Raw genomic sequence first — 16,535 nt, 5'->3', positions numbered from 1 at the left:
ATATTGGCCACCTCAACTAATTTGTGAAATGCTCAAAGCGGTTTGTCAGTTATAAGATCCTGCATGATAATTTTTATAAGCTTATTATACCTGTAAATTATAAGCTGTCCAAGTGAGGTCCCTTTTAGGATCGACCATTTAACCTAACCTAACGTAACCTAACCTCTCTTGGCAACATTTCAGAAATTTGAGAAAAAAAGTTGTTACACTTTATATCTTAAACTCTAAAATACTTTGTTATTCAAAATTTAATTTTATAATCTGGTATGTTACCTAACTTATGAGGATCTAAACTTGGTTAGATACATTGTACGATGTTAGACCTTCGAAACTATTTTACACTAATCGAGGTTTCAAAAAAGATAATTTTCATTTACGATTTATGAGGGTTGAGAATAAATTCTCGAAGCCTTTAAATTTGTCATTGGTCCATGTTCTCTATTCTGAAAGTATAAACCTGAAACATTACCCAAAGTTTTTCTACGTCGACACCTTGAATGAGACTGTCTACATTTAGTATTATTTACAAAAACGAACAAGAAGCTGTTCGATCAACTCGTTTGAATGTTTAAGATAACACAGGTTTCCTATACATATATGTAAGGAGAGGTTTCTTAATGCTTTCGTCTGGATATAACACATTGGCGTTCATAATTGTTGAAGTAGCGAGGATGGAGCCATGTGTAGAAGTTTAAGCAGGCAAGGAAAGTTCTCTGAACGCCATTCACTTGGGAATTGGCAGAATCGATTCTTTTACAAAAGGGTTAAGCAGCTCATGACTTCCGGTCTTAGACCAAGTATCCTCTGGATAGCTAAAAAACATCCCTTTGAAAGCGAGCTAAAGTGAGAGGCCGAAACATCTTCTCCCCAAGGTTGTGGGCTGGATATGGAACCCGCTACGTAAAAAGCACTACCGAAAGAATAAAACAGCCTCGAAAAACGAAAAGGAAGAACGACTGGCGCGCTGTTGTAAACTCGGCTATAGCCGCGTAAGCAGTATCTACGCCAATAAAGAAGAACCAGTAATGACTAAGGGCCGTTTTTTTCAATATCTGGTTATGAGTTCTTTACCGAAAGAAGAAGTCTTGGTTTAGTTAACCAGAACTCAGCAGACGGTTGGCTGCTAACGAGACTGTTAACTTTTAAGCTTTTTAAAGTACTGTAAAGATCCTGGGGCTTTGAGTAGAAGTCTTTTTATGCATTAAATGCTTTAAATGGCACACTGTTTGTACAGGTATGATACGCAATAGGATTCCTATACTTTTTTGATACACTGTGGATAAGCGCGCTTATAGCAACTTTTATGTAAGTATATGTGTGTGTAATTAAGCTTGCTGACTTTTATTGCCTGCTGTGTACTTTTAGTGTTTTGTAATTTTTATGATTCACTTTTTCAATTACATATGTGTATGTATACATATACGTATGTATGTATGTATGTACGAGTACATATTTGTATTTCGTTTGTTTAACTAGTTTCTCCGCTTCGTCGGACAATGTTGCGATGTGTCGTAATAATGCCAGTGGCCAAGATCAATCCAATTATTTTGCACTTGATTATTGTAATCATACATGGCTACTCACTCGCTTGTATCAGCCACAATGTTTGCTATAATAAATTTAATTGTAACACTAACAACAAAAACAATAACAATGAAAAATGCATGAAAAAGTAGTGCGAAACAAACGAATGGATTTCACTACCGAAGTACTACAGTGTGTGCAAGAAGTAATGTTTTCGTTTTCCAAAGTGTAGGTAGCCTTTATTGGGGAAAATGTTGTGTCTAACAGAAATATGTACATTGATTTATTATAAAGAGTGTTCCATTTGAAGATCATCCCTTTTAAATGTTCTCATCTGAACGTCTCAGATGGTACATCCGTTGAGTCCAATTTTCCATGACTCGTTCGAGCATTTCGACCGGTAACTGGTGAATAACACCCTCGATTTTTGGCTGCAAGGCTTGAGTCGAAGCGGAATTGTGCGCATATACTTGGAGCTTTACATATCCTTACAGGAAAAAGTCTAACGGTGTGATATCACACGTTTTTGGTGGCCAATCGATTGGCCCAAACCGTGAAATTATCTCCTCACCGAAGTGTTCTCTCAATAAATCCATTAATTGATGCGATGTGTGGGAAGTGGCGCCGTCTTGTTGAAACCAAAAGTCGCCGAGATCACGCGCTTCAACTTCAGACATCAAATAGTCGGTTATCTTGGCGCGATAACGGTCGCCATTTACGGTTATGTTTTCATCGACATCATTTTTGAAGAAATATAAACCGATGATTGCACCGGCCCGCAAACCACACCAAACCGTTATGTTTTCTGGATAAAATGACAGCTCTTGAATCTCATCAGGTTTGCTCTTCGTCCCAAATGCGACAATTTTACTTGTTTATATACCCATTCAGCCAGAAATGGGCCTCATCGCAGCACAAAAATGGCCTCGAAAAAGTCGGATTTTCTTCGAACTTTTCAAGTGCCCATCGAGCGAAACGATGTCGCTTGGGAAGGTCGACCGCCTTCAGTTTTTGTCCTATTCTTAGCCAAACACGTCTCAAGATATTGAACAGTACGAAAATTTACTAATCTGTAAATATTACATTGCTCCAATCGCGATTTAATACAAAGAGAAACCTGTGCAGGGCACAGTGAGGCGCTTAATGTGCTTCTGCATCAACTGCCCATAGATGAGATCACTCGGAATGTAGCAGAAAGTTCGGCCTTATGGATAAGTTAATTAGGAAGTTAGAACAGAAAATAATGTAGTAGCACCAACCTTGAACCAGCTTAACCTAGCTGAATTGGAATCCTCTCAAAGGTCAAATTTCAATAGTCACTTTCAGGTGAGAATACACTATAAGTATATACGGGAATGTAGAAGAAATTTAGTTGGGGAGGAGGATACAACCTCTATCTACATATATCGATGGGTTCAAAATGCATTGCGGAGTGGGGGCAGGAGTATATTTCAATGATCTTGACATCTCTGTTTATGTCCGTCTACCAAACTCAGCCAACGGCTTCCAAGAGGAAATATTAAGTATAGAGAAGGCCTGTACAATTCTATTGAATAACCACAGGTGAACACCAGAAGCAACCATATACACGGATAGCCATAGAAGTGAAGTAAACAATTGCTGGAAAACTTTAAGATCACTGACATGTCAACTCGACCTATCCATAATATCGGTTCCCAGTCATAGGAACATTTTCGGCAACGAAAAGGCAGACGAATTTGCAAAGCTGGGGTTATCTTTATATAAATCCGAGGCCGAGTTAATGTCACGACCGCTGGGAACGATCAAAAGAAAGCTTTATATGCATTTTGTACAAATAGCTCAGAGTAGATGGATGGGTCTGGCAGTGAACGAGGGCAAAACGAAATATCTCCTGTCATCAAACAAACAGTCGTCGCACTCGCGACTTGGCTCTCACGTCACTGTTGACAGTCATAACTTTGAAGTTGTAGATAATTTCGTCTATCTTGGAACCAGCGTAAACACCACCAACAATGTCAGCCTGGAAATGGAACGCAGGTTTGCTCTTGCCAACAGGTGCTACTTCGGACTGAGTAGGCAATTGAAAAGTAAAGTCCTCTCTCGACGAACAAAAGCTAAACTATATAAGTCGCTCATAATTCCCGTTCTGCTATTTGGTGCAGTGGCCTGGACGATGACAACAACTGATGAGTCGACGTTGCGAGTTTTCGAGAGAAAAATTCTGCGAAGGATTTATGGTCCTTTGCGCATTGGCCACGGCGAAAATCGCATTCGATGGAACGATGAGCTGTACGAGATATACGACGACATTGACATAGTTCAGCGAATTAAAAGACAGCGGCTACGCTGGCTAGGTCATGTTGTCCGGATGGATGAAAACACTCCAGCTCTGAAAGTATTCGACGCAGTACCCGCCGGGTGAAGCAGAAGAAGAGGAAGACCTCCACTCCGTTGGAAGGACCAAGTGGAGAAGGACCTGGCTTCGCTTGGAAAATCCAATTGGCGCCACGTAGCGAAAAGAAGAAACGACTGGCGCGCTGCTGTTAACTCGGCTATAATCGCGTAAGCGCTGTCTACGCCAATTAAGAAGAAGAAGAAGAAGAACTGTTTAGAGAGTATGCGTTAAGTATGGCTCCACCCTATAACAATATGTGCCGCAGCTGTAATCTAGAAAATAATAAATAAACGGCTGTCCACTATATCTATGAAAGCCCATCTCTCCGCTAAGTTCGGTTTAAAAAACTAATTGATTTACCGAAAGAAGAAGTCTTCGTTAAGTTAACCAGCACTTAACTGACAGTTGGCTACTAATCAGACATTAACTTCGACTAGGCCCATCCACTTTATAGAATCTTTTACGGAACGATCTTGATTTGCGGACTAACGCAATCCCACTCCATTGCTGAGAAGCCGTTAAATCCTCAAAATGTTACCGGTAATGTGCTCTGTGAGCAGAGGGGATTAGTGGTCCATATATCTTCTTTAAATCCACATGCCAAAAAAATATTCTTTACACCGTGAAACTGCTTTTCTTCGCCATTTATATATACATATATATATGTATATACTTCCTGAGACATATAAAAATGTGCTATTAAGGCACGTGGTGATCTAACGATCAAACTAGTTAATTAGAGGGTAAATACATTTAATTTTTATATACTCACACATACATACATATATATATAGCATCCACATTTTTATAGGCATTTATACGCACGTTTAGACGACTGTAGTTTCGCAATGACAATGATTCATTAAATTGCGGCTAAAAATTTACAGCCAATATAAATAAGCAAAGTAATAAGTAAAACAAGAAACAAACACTTCGGCAACACCGAAGCTATGATACCCTTCACAGGTTGCATTTTTGAAAGCATAAAAGGGTATAAAAAGAGTCGTATCCGATTTTCATCGAACAGTTTGTATGAAAGCTAAAGGGTGATCCAAGTAAAGGCATTTTCTTCAATAATCTTTTGTTGACGTATCACGCGAGAGTCGTGTTAAGCTGTCATGTTATTTTTGTTCAGTATTGTTTGGCATTACGAAAATTCACGTTTTGTAAAGAATGTGTTTCGCGCGCTTCGCTCATCATCGGCCTACCGAGCGTACTCTTCGCAACACTATCATCTATCTTGAGACCCAGCATTCATTATTGGATAATATTCGACCGAATGGACCTCGTCCAGCACGCAGTGAAGCAAATATAGCAGTCATAGCTGAGAGTGTACATGAAGACCGTGGAGAGGCAATTCGACGCCGTTCGCAGCAACTCGAACTGACGTATTGAACGGCTTGGCAAATTTTACGTCGAGATCTTAAATTGAAAGCGTACAAAGTACTGCTTGTGAAAGAACTGAAGCCGCTCGACCTACACAAGCGATATCGCTTCGTTCTACAGGCTCTTGAAAAGTTCCAAGAAAATCCGATGTTTTCGAGCTAAATTTTGTAAAGCGATGAAGCCCTTTTCTGGTTCAATGCGTATGTAAACAAGCAAAATTGCAGCATTTGCGACGAAAAGCAACGTGAAGAAATTCGAGAGCTGTCATTTCAACCAGAAAAACAGCGGTTTGGTGTGGTTTGTGGGACGGTGGGATCATCGGTCCATATTTCTTCAAAAATGATGTGGGTGAGAACGTAACCGTCAATGTGGATCGTTATCGCGTCATGATAACCGACTATTTGATGCTTGAAAATGAAGCCATGTTCTCGGCGACATTTGGTTTCAACAAGACTGCGCCACTTCTCACACATCGAATCAATCAATGGATGGCCACCAAGATCGTGTGACATCACACCATTAGACTCTTTCTTGTGGGGATATGTAAAGTCTAAAGTCTATGCGGACAATGCCGCTGCGATTCAGGACTTGGAGCAAAACATCACCCATGTCATTCGTCAGTTAACAGTCGAAATGCTCGAACGAGCTATCGAATGTTGAATTCAACGGATGGACGTAGCCGTGGTCAACACTTCAAAGAGATAATTTTCAAAAAATAAATGCCAAATAATGTTCTTACGAATGATAATAAGCATTCTCCATTAAATTTGAAGTTTCTGTGTTTTTTTAAGAGGGAACCTCGAAATGGTGCACGCTTTTTAAGTAAAAAAGTATAAGTGTGTATAAACTTATGTATTCATAAAATAACAAAAAAGACTTCACGCATTATAATTTTAGGAAAAGCATGAAAAGCAAAAAAAGATCGTTATATGCTACGTAAAGCTTTCATAACCCTCCTAAGTGTTTATTGATAATCAGTCGATTGGAAAATTGTTTGCGAAAACTAAAAATAAATCTGTCCTGCAGCGAAATTTCGTACGTAACTTACAAAAAAAAGGTGTGCCAAATTCCTAATAAATTTTACAAATTTGTTATGCACATGCTATGTATTGGCCCTTATGTTATTGTCACGGCCCGAAGTGTGATTGTCTAGATTAAGGAACTCGAATTTACGAACTACGTAGCTAAGATTGAAAGCATGCAAAATGGATTAATTATCTTAAATTTGATATTTCTTGGCGGCGAATATTGTGATTATCGCTTAAGGTGTATTGCAACATTTTTATAATCTAAGTAAATTGTAGTTAACAAGTAAGTTTGTAAAATATAGTTTACGGTAACTATTAACAGTTGTTTACGTCTTAAAATATTCTGTTTAAAAATACCCTGAATTTGTTAAGAAAATAATTCATGTGTGCTCCAAGTCCCTACAAAATATCCTTAATTTTTCACGGAAGATTTTTTGTAATTTACTCATCCGAGTATCGATATAAGTCTTCTTTAAACTTTGGAAATATTTAAAAATTTACACATTATATATATTATAGTTAAGGTCCTAGCTCTCCAAGTTGCTAAATTTTAAAGAGAGTGTTTAAAAAGTTGATCATACAATCCTTAAACGAGTCAATTAGAGATTATCATCTCCATGAAGAAATAGTAAGAATTTGTTCATAATTTTGAAATTCTAAATTTATTCTTCAAAATCTATGTCGTGCCCCTCAAAGTAATCCGCCTTGGCTCCAATACATTTGTGCCAACGTTTTTTCCCATTTTCGAAACAGTTGTTAAAGTCAATTTCCGGAATGGCCTTCAATGCGCATTGCGATGCACGTTTAATGTCTTCAACTGACTCAAAACGCTTTCCCCGGTCGTCAAAAGTCGCGGTCGTTTGAGCTTGCTGAATAGCCAGAAGTTACACGGAGTTAAATCAGGTGGATGCGGCACGATATTGGTGGAAAATTTGGCGAAAAACTCACAAAGAATCAACGCAGTATGCGACGGTGTATTGTCGTGAAGCAAAAATCAAGAGTTTTCGGCCCATAACCCCGGCCTATTTTTACGAATAGCGCCACGTAGTACTCAAATAGTATTCCTTTTTGACAGTTTGGCCGGTCGGAAGGAATTTGGAGTGCACGACACCTTGATAATCGAAGAAAAATGTCAACATAACCTTGATATTGACCTGCTTTGACGTGGTTTTTTCGGCTTCGGCTCACTTTTGCCGCGATATTCGACCGATTGATCGTTTGTTTCCAAGTCGTAAGCATAGATCCAAGACTCATCGCCAATAATAAAACATTTCATGACATCCTGGTAGTCGGAGCATTGTTTCACAGACATTATCGCGACGCTGTTTTTCGAAAAAATTGAGACAGATTTTGGAACCAATCCTGCTTTCACTTTTTTAGGCCAACTGATTTTTCAAAATGGTTTTCACTGATCCTTCTGATATTCCAACGATTCCAGTAAGATTACTGGCTGTTAGTTGCGGACTCTCAATTGTTGCTTGATTTATTTTCTTTACGTGTTGATCATCAGTTGATGTTGATGACTGTCCTGGACGTCGTTCGTCGTCAAAGCATTCTCGACCCTCTTTGAATAATTTATACCAATTAAAAACATTTGCTTGTGACAAACAAGTATCACCGAAGGCCTTTTCTAACATTTTGAACGTTTCGACAACAGAAATTTGATTCCGCAAACAAAATTTAATGAAACTTCCTTGTGGAATAATTTCACGTATCGTAAAAATCGCCAAATTCACTTTATGTACTTCAGAAAGACAAGCGTATACTAATTTCATAAGAAATATAATTTAAAAAGTCTTCTGTCGCTTCTTCTTTTTCTTTACTTGTCTAGTTAACAACAGCGCTCCAGTCGTTTCTTCGTTTCGCAAGGTGGTGCTAATTATAGATTCCAAGCGAAGCCAGGTCATTCTCCACATGGTCTCTCCAACGGTGTGGAGGTCTTCCTCTTCCTTTGTTTCCCCCGGCAGGTATATCGTCGAATATTTTCAGACCTGGAGTGTTTTCACCCAATCGGATGACATGATGTAACCAGCGTAGCCGCTGTCTTCTAATTCGCTGAACTATGGCAATGTCCTTGTATATCTCATACAGCTCATCGTTCCATCGAATGCGATATTCGTCGTGGCCAACGCGCAAAGGACCATATATCTTCCGCGGAACCTTTCTCTCGAAAACTCGTAAAGCTGACTCATCAGATGTTGTCATCGTCCATGCCTCTGCACCATATAGCAGGACGGAATAATGAGTGACTTGTACAATTTGGTCGAGAGGACTTTACTTCTCAGTTGCCTACTCAATCCTGATGGCAAGAGATATTCTGCTTTGGATTTCGAGGCTGACGTTGTTGTTATTGTTTATACTGGTTCCAAGATTCAAATTATTTTCTCCAGTAGGAGGTTGAGAAAGTCACAGGAAAGGGAGTCGCCTTTTATGAAACTTCGTTTGTTATCGAATGGCTCGGAGAGATCCTTCGCAATCCTGACGGAGCTTTTGATGTTGCCAGAGGCCGCAGAGTCTGTTAAAATTCGCGTCAAGCATAAGCATCCTAAACGATGACTACTCCTCTTGGACTTAGCAAGTGAACTCCATCTGGTATCGCAAAAGACGAAACTGGTTTATGCATGGCTTATTGGCCTACCAGATTAACCTAACCTTAACTACTGAGGTCAGTTTTCTCAGAAAATGTAAACAACTATACCACTTTCAAAGAACTTTGAAAAAACTAACGTGGAAACTAACTAATACACACAGTCCTTTTGGCCTTTGCGTAAAAAAGGAATCAACGAACTTAAAAAACTTATAGAAAAGCTAACATAAATCTCTGGTAGCCCTGTTGGGTAACTAACCGGTGACTAAACTGTTAGTTGTCTGGGAAGTAATCACTTCAAACTAACTTCAATTTAACCAGTTTATTATAGCGATTACGCCATTCGGTTTCAAAGTTTCGAGCTTAAAGCTGAATAATTCTATTAACTATTCTATCGGAATCATCGGAATAATCCATTCATATAAATGGCTTATAAAATATAGCATATACTCGTACTAGCTTTTTAATAATACTATTAGAAATTAAACTACACAGCTTGTTATTTCAGACCTAATGATCATTAGTACCTATGTAAAAGCTTAGCTTTTAGAAAGCACTTAACTCAACTCATTTAATTATGCATAAAATTGTAGTTGCGTAATATTAGCACATTTTGATATATTTGCTGTAAATTACATTATATACCCACACATGCAAATAGCTACATATGTGAATATATGTCACTAAATGGGTCCACTTTGTGTGAAAATACGAAAAACTACATTTTGTATAAAATATTAGCAATTTTCGGTATTAAAGCTAATGAATTTTAGCCTCGCTTTAAATTGTTAGCAATTAAAAGTATGTATCTGCGTACGTACAAATGTGTTTACTGTAGTGTATACGTATGTATATATATGTACTATTTAGTTTAGCGGTAATCATTGTTTACTGGTTCTTTCATTTTCTCGGAACAAATGCTTACGACGACTTTGTGTATCAGTTTGGTAACAAAGGTAAGAAAGGGCGAAGTTCGGGTGTAACCGAACAAATTATAGATACTCTTGGAACTTGCAAGAATCAAAAAAATTCTGTTTTAAGCACAATGATACAATATTATGAACAAAACACCCTCTGTCATTTGCATTGAGTTAACTCACATATCGACCGATATACATACGTAAGCGGTACAAAGTGACACTCCAAGCCCTTATATCAGGTATATGGGAGCTAAGGCAAGTATTGACGCGATTCAACCCATTTTTTACATACACAACATATGTACCATTGTCAGCAAAAGATTCTCTCTGAGTTTCAGTTATAAATCTCACATATTGACCGATATTTTCGTTAAAAAGTCAACTATAGATACTGAGGTCCACATATTCGATACGTAGATGCTTGACCAGTTTTGGTTCGATTTGGACAATTTTTAATAATAAGATGTCATTCCTCTATAGCACTATTCGCGCAAAGTTTTATTTCGTTATGTTAATTGCATTTTTATTTATTAACCGGAAAGTGAAAGAATCAAATGAAATTTTAAATTGTGTTATATGGGAAGTAGGCGTGGCTGCAGTCGTACTGTACTCGTACTGTGAGAAAATAATTTCAGTAGAATGCCATATACCGAATTTGCTTGAAATCGGACGAGCAATGTCCGATATATGTTATTTTACTTGAAAGTGGACGGTCCTATGCCCACTGTTCAATTCGGTTGATGACTAGTCAAGGAGTCGCTGACCTCAATAGCAATAGCTCAAGCTTTTTCCATATTTCCATAGCTCGGCAAGCGCTGATTAACAACCAGAACTTGTGCGACTGCGAGATCCTTCTGCACTTAGCAAGAAGTTGTTGTTGTATTTTTTCTGACTCGATACTGTCCAATAGGTACACAGGCGGTGCAACCAAATATTTTGTCGGACGCTCTTTGTCAAAGCTGTATGGAGGAATGCGAGGTGGAATCATCTTGTCACTTACTCCTCTCTTTCCCTGTCTTTGACAGCCTGAGGTTGAAATGTCTGTCCACCGTTTTTTTATCAAGCCTACGACCTAGCCTAACCTTCTAGGTCCATTAGAAATCAAGCCAAATTCTTTAATATGTTTCTGAATACCAATATTTTACAACAATAAAATTTATTGACCAACCCTTTTGAAATGACTTATTTCACTCAACCCTGCAATCAATGAAATGAGCGATGGTTAACTATCAATGGACGCTAATTCTAGGCTATTGTCTAAGCGTAGCAAATGGTTCTGGAACCAGTATTAACAGCAACAACAATGTCAGCCTCGAAATCCAACGCAGAATAACTCGTGCTACTTCGGATTGTGTAGGCAATTGAGATGTAAATTTCTCTCTCGACGAAGAAAGATCGAATTCTATAAATCTCTCATTATTCCCCTCCTGCTATATGGTGCGGAGACATAGACGATGTTACATCTAATAAGTCGGCGCTGCGAGTTCGATTAATGGTACAATCATGGCAACCACATGGCACAATCGATGGAACGATGAACTGTATGATTTGTACAAAGATATTGACATAATTCAGGGAATTAAGAGACAGCGGCTACGCTGGCAAAGTCATGCCGTCCAAATGGAGGAAAACACTCCAGCTCTGAAAGTATTCAAAACAGTACCCGCCGGGGGAAGCAGAGAAAAAGGAAGACCTCCACTCAGTTGGAAAGACCAGGTGGAGAAGGATCTGGCTTCGCTTCTCCAATCGGCGCCACATAGCAAAAAAAAAAAGAAACGTCTGGCGCTCGGCTATAACGGCTTAAGTGGTGTCCACGCCAATAAAGTAGAAGAAGAGATGCATACGATGTTTATTGTTAAGTGAGATCGCTATCTGTTCGCATAATACCTAAACAAGTGATTAAAATTATAAAAATGCACAGTGGTCACAGCGCGTCTATTATTCCAAGCTGGGAAATAACTATAAACTTCATAAACTCATTGCCACCGGCGATTTTACTTTCGGTTTTTATTGAACCAAAGACAGTTAATTTGTTTTACTGTTAACAATAATCTAATCAAACGATCTACAGCATCAGGTGTAAAGTGGAAATTTATGTATGATGGCAATCAGCGAGCATTTTGCGGCATGCAACAGCCATCAAAATGCCAAAGCGAGGCAAGGAAATGCAAATACTAATTTCAATTGTGAAAATGGTACAAAATAAAATAAAAGAAACTATGAAAAATAAAAATAAAAAAATTTAATTGATTTATATTAAATTAACAAAAATATATAAAACCAATAAAGCACAAGAATTTAAAATAAAATTTGAAAGAAATTAAGCAAAATAATATATTTGCAAGGAAATAAATATTTCATGAAGAAATAATAATAAATACATAAGAAATAAAATATGGATATACATAAGTATATATAAAAAGAGAGATAAAGTGCATTTTGAAATCATCTTGAAAAACTAATTATTTTTATCAAATAATGTTTTAAGTAAAATATGTATATACCTATAAATAAAGCAAAAAAGTCAAAATGTTGTTTAAAATAATAATTATGAAGCAAAATTAAGCAAAAAAGTAAGGAAGACTAAGTTCGGGTGCAACCGAACATTTTATACTCTTTCAACTTGCAGGCATCAAAGCCACGGAAATGCCTTAAGGTGTAAAAGTTCAACCAGAGGAGCGGAAACCAATATACATATACCTTATATAACTTATACACTGAAGACACATTGTTAGAAAAACAAAAATCATTAAATGTATGTAGTATATGGGAGTTGGCATAGTGCAGACCCCATTTTATCTATTAACTATTATCATACCACATACTAAAAAATATTCATTAAGTTACCTCACATACAATCACCAGTCATAACGAGTAAAGTCAGCGGGATGTTCGAAATTCCAGACATTAGTTATATGGGGGTTAGGTCAAAGATACTCTGTTATGAGTAAAACACGCTCTCTCAATTTTATTAAGATAACTCACATATTGGCAATATATGCGGCATAAAGTCACGCAGAAGTTCGAAAATCTTTATACAAGGTACGTTCCAAAGCAAACAGGACTAAGAAAAAAAACAGAAAAAATGGTTTTTACGGCAAAATGAATTTATTTTATTCAAAACAGTTTTCTTCTGCTTCAATACAGCCTTCCGCACGGTCCAAAAGCATGTCGAACGAGTGTTTTAGCTCGTTGGCGGGATGGCCGCCAGTATGCCGGTGCCAGCCTTTTGAATGTCCTCTACCTCTGCATAACGCTTTCCTTTCATGGACAAATGCATTTTTCCGAAAAGGAAGAAGTCGCACGGTGCCATATCAAATACGGGGAGTGGTTAATAGTTAAAATGTGATTTTTGGTTAAATAATCGTCCTTCGAATGTTGGATTCTGAGCAATTTTTGGTCGTCAGTCAATTTATACGGAACAAACCGTGCATACACCTTTCGTAAGCCCAAATGTTGAGTCAAAATTCGATAAATCAATTTTTTGGAGATGTTCAACTCCATTTCCATGAATTTCAATGATGATTTCGGCTGATTTTTGATGAATTCACGCACAGTTTTGATGGAATTTCCGGTGATCACGGATTTTGATTGGCCTACATGTTGATCGTCATTTATGTCCTCACGACCACTTTGAAAACGTGGAAGCCACTCGTCCATTCTGATATGGGCTAGGCAAACATCGCCATAAACTTGTTTCATCAATTGAAACTTTTCGGTAAAAGTTTTACCAATTTAAAAAAAAAAAATAATGTTGGCTCTTTGTTCGATGCTAATTTTCGCACCGCTAACATAAACATACTGACACTTAAAACGCAATAATTTCACTTCCAATCAATGAAATGTCAGGAAATTCTCACTGGACAATCGATAAATATAGCAGATTCTAACACATCAGTCGATATATAGATGGCGCCAGCAGTTGGCGCTAGATTCCTGTTTACTTTGGAATCCACCTTGTATTAGGTATATGGAGGCTAAGGGAAGTATTGACTCGTTGCAACCCATTTGTAGCACATAGACATACCACCATCAGGAAGGGACTCTCTCCGAATTTCAATTATATAGTATATCTCACACATTCATCGATATTTTGGGTAAAGTCAACTATAAGCACAGAGTCCAAATATTCAGTAGCTAGGGGCTTGAACAGTTTTCGTTGGATTTGAACTATTTGTGATTATAAGGTGGCATACTTCAACGGCATTTTTCAACGGCACCGGAAAGTGAAAGGATCTAAAGATCGCATAACGCGAAGTAAGTGTGATTGTTGACTGATTTCGTCCATTTTCACACTGTGACATATAAATGTTAAAATAATGTCATATACCGAATTTGGCTGAAATCGTTTCGGCAGGTCTTGAGATATGGGATTTATCTAAAAGTAGGCGGTGCCACGCCCACTGTCCAATTTTGACACCGGGTCTTAAAAAGCTGTTTAATACCATCTGTGTGGTAAGATTGAATGTCTCTGGAGTTTTTGGTAATTGATCTATCGCGCTTTTAGTAGTTTTTAACAGTACCGTTATATGGGAACTGAGGGAGATTATAATCAGATTGCATCCATTTTTACACTGACGGTAAGTAGGGGTGCTAAAGGAATTTGTCCCGAACGTATTTGGCTATTGTAGCTTAAGCGGTTTAGTGGATATGTACAGCGTCTATGCTCACTTTTTCAAATCTTTTTTTCACATAGATGTCCCTTGCTAGTGTGATCTTCTATATCTTAATTTATTGCTTAGATATGGCACTTTATAGGTTTTCGGTTAATGGTGTTTTATGGGGAGTAGCAGTGGTCCAATTACGCCCATCTACGAACTCGTATTTGTTTTTTGCACGAAAGAAGCCGCATACCAGGTTTCATCAGGATATCTCAATTTTTACTCAAGACGGACGAACGGATAGATAGCCAGTCACTAGGATTTCAGTTCGTCTCGTCATCTCAATCATTTATATGTGTATTATATGGAAGCTCCGCATAACATATTTTTCAACGAGTTATAAAAATCTTAGGAAAAATAATTTGCCTTAACATAATCTCGACCACTATTGTCTTTTAAATGGTTAGATTTAGGAAAAAAACGTATGAGATCCTTTTGTAGAGCACTCAATTTCCAACAAGAATTATAAAGAATATATTTTCCAAGTAGTTGGAAGCGAGCTAAGAGTTTTTCTATCTGATAATTAGAAAAAAAAATAGAAAACTGTTATGTGGAGGACGTTGTCGTTACAATTAAAAGCTCTTACTGAGAAATAGTTTCTTTGAGGAGCCGAGGCACCTATTTTCCTGAGTAGCAAGCAAAAAATATATTCCTTTTGACTCAGCCTAAAATACATAATTCATTGAACATAATGTTAGGCTTGTTCAAAAAGCAAGTTAAGATTTTTCAGAATTCCCAAAAATAAATTATTAGATACAAAATGGAGCCTTTTTTCAATACATATTGGGATATAAGTTAGATATTATATAATAAAAAGAGACAAATAATATGTTATTTCGCGTCTAACTGCTTTTCTGTACTTGCGTCCTTCGAACGCGCTTGAAAAAAATAACCCTTGTCAGTTCTCTAATGGATTGTCCATAGTTTACTTGCGTCGAACTCTTTTCAACACTTTTACTTTTGAAATTAGTTGTTTTATCATTAGGATTTTGCTTTTGGTGATAGAATTTTTGGGGAAAATTGCGTATGCGACAAATGTTCTACGGATTATTTTGAACAACCTTGCCTATGAGACTTTAGGTCTAAAAACAGTTTCGAGCCAAGTTTTAAAAATTTGTTCGTCAATTTTTGAGATATACGAATGATATTTAATAAATAGATGCGCAGATCGGACAACAATATCACATATCTCAAATATAACAGATTGTTCAGACTTTCTTCGCCTTAAAAAATAACAGAGTCGTATCAAGTTTTATAACTGGAGTCTTTTAGGAAAACTTGTTCAGAATGATCCGCAGAACATTTCCCGCATACGCGATTTTATGGAAAAAATCGATCCGTTCTAATATACATACATATGTACATATATGCATCAAAAGTAAATCTTAAATTTTAATGTAACGAAATTAAAAGCAAACATGACACTTTACACTTTTTCCTACTTACTTTAAAAAATTTGCAAAAATAAAAATTTTTTAAAACTTTTCTTTTGGGATTTTTCACTTTTTGTTGTGTTCAAAAATCCTTTAATTCGTGGTGAAACGTTTTCAAAAATTTATTTTTATATGTATTTGTGAAATTTTTCAAATTTTTGCCAAAATATCGCACATATATTAACAGCTTGTTAATTCGCGGCTTGCAAACACCCAAAACTATTGTCGTAATTCCGCACGCGTCGAATGCTAAACGCGAACTGAGTGGTAAACTTAAGAAAAATCACTTAGAAGTCACACAGCTGAAAGCGAAAAAAGTTACAAGCGCGTAATATATGAATTTTAAAGCTGAGCAAGTGGCTTACAAGCCGTAGGTTTGCATTTTGTAAGCATGGAAATAACAACAACAAGTATGTACATACGTATGTATGCGACTCTGGCTGCTCGCACAGGTACAACTTTAAATCGAAACGGAACAGCTTGTTGAAGACGCGCAAGCGGTCTAATGTATGAGTATATATGTATACATAGGTGTAAATAAAACATATATACTTGTATATCGTCACCTGAAATGCAAAACAACGTAACATCACTTTACAGGAGAAGCAAAAAAGCCCTA

At 37.3% G+C, this 16,535-nt stretch overlaps 1 protein-coding gene across 1 annotated transcript in view; it reads right to left on the bottom strand.

Annotated features, from left to right (window-relative positions):
• LOC120772289 (putative fatty acyl-CoA reductase CG5065) overlaps window positions 1–16,182 on the bottom strand; it is a 28,760-nt gene extending 12,578 nt beyond the window's left edge. Inside the window, exon 1 of the mRNA XM_040100799.1 lies at window positions 15,930–16,182. The gene's annotated coding sequence lies outside the window, so the exon portion shown is untranslated. The remainder of the gene's footprint in view (window positions 1–15,929) is intronic.
• Window positions 16,183–16,535: the final 353 nt, after the last annotated feature.

Source organism: Bactrocera tryoni, chromosome 3 (genome assembly GCF_016617805.1).
Source record: "Bactrocera tryoni isolate S06 chromosome 3, CSIRO_BtryS06_freeze2, whole genome shotgun sequence".
NCBI classification, from domain to species: Eukaryota; Metazoa; Arthropoda; class Insecta; order Diptera; family Tephritidae; genus Bactrocera; species Bactrocera tryoni.
The sequence above is the reverse complement of the archived record's forward strand: the minus strand, read 5'-3'. Positions and strand labels throughout refer to the sequence as shown.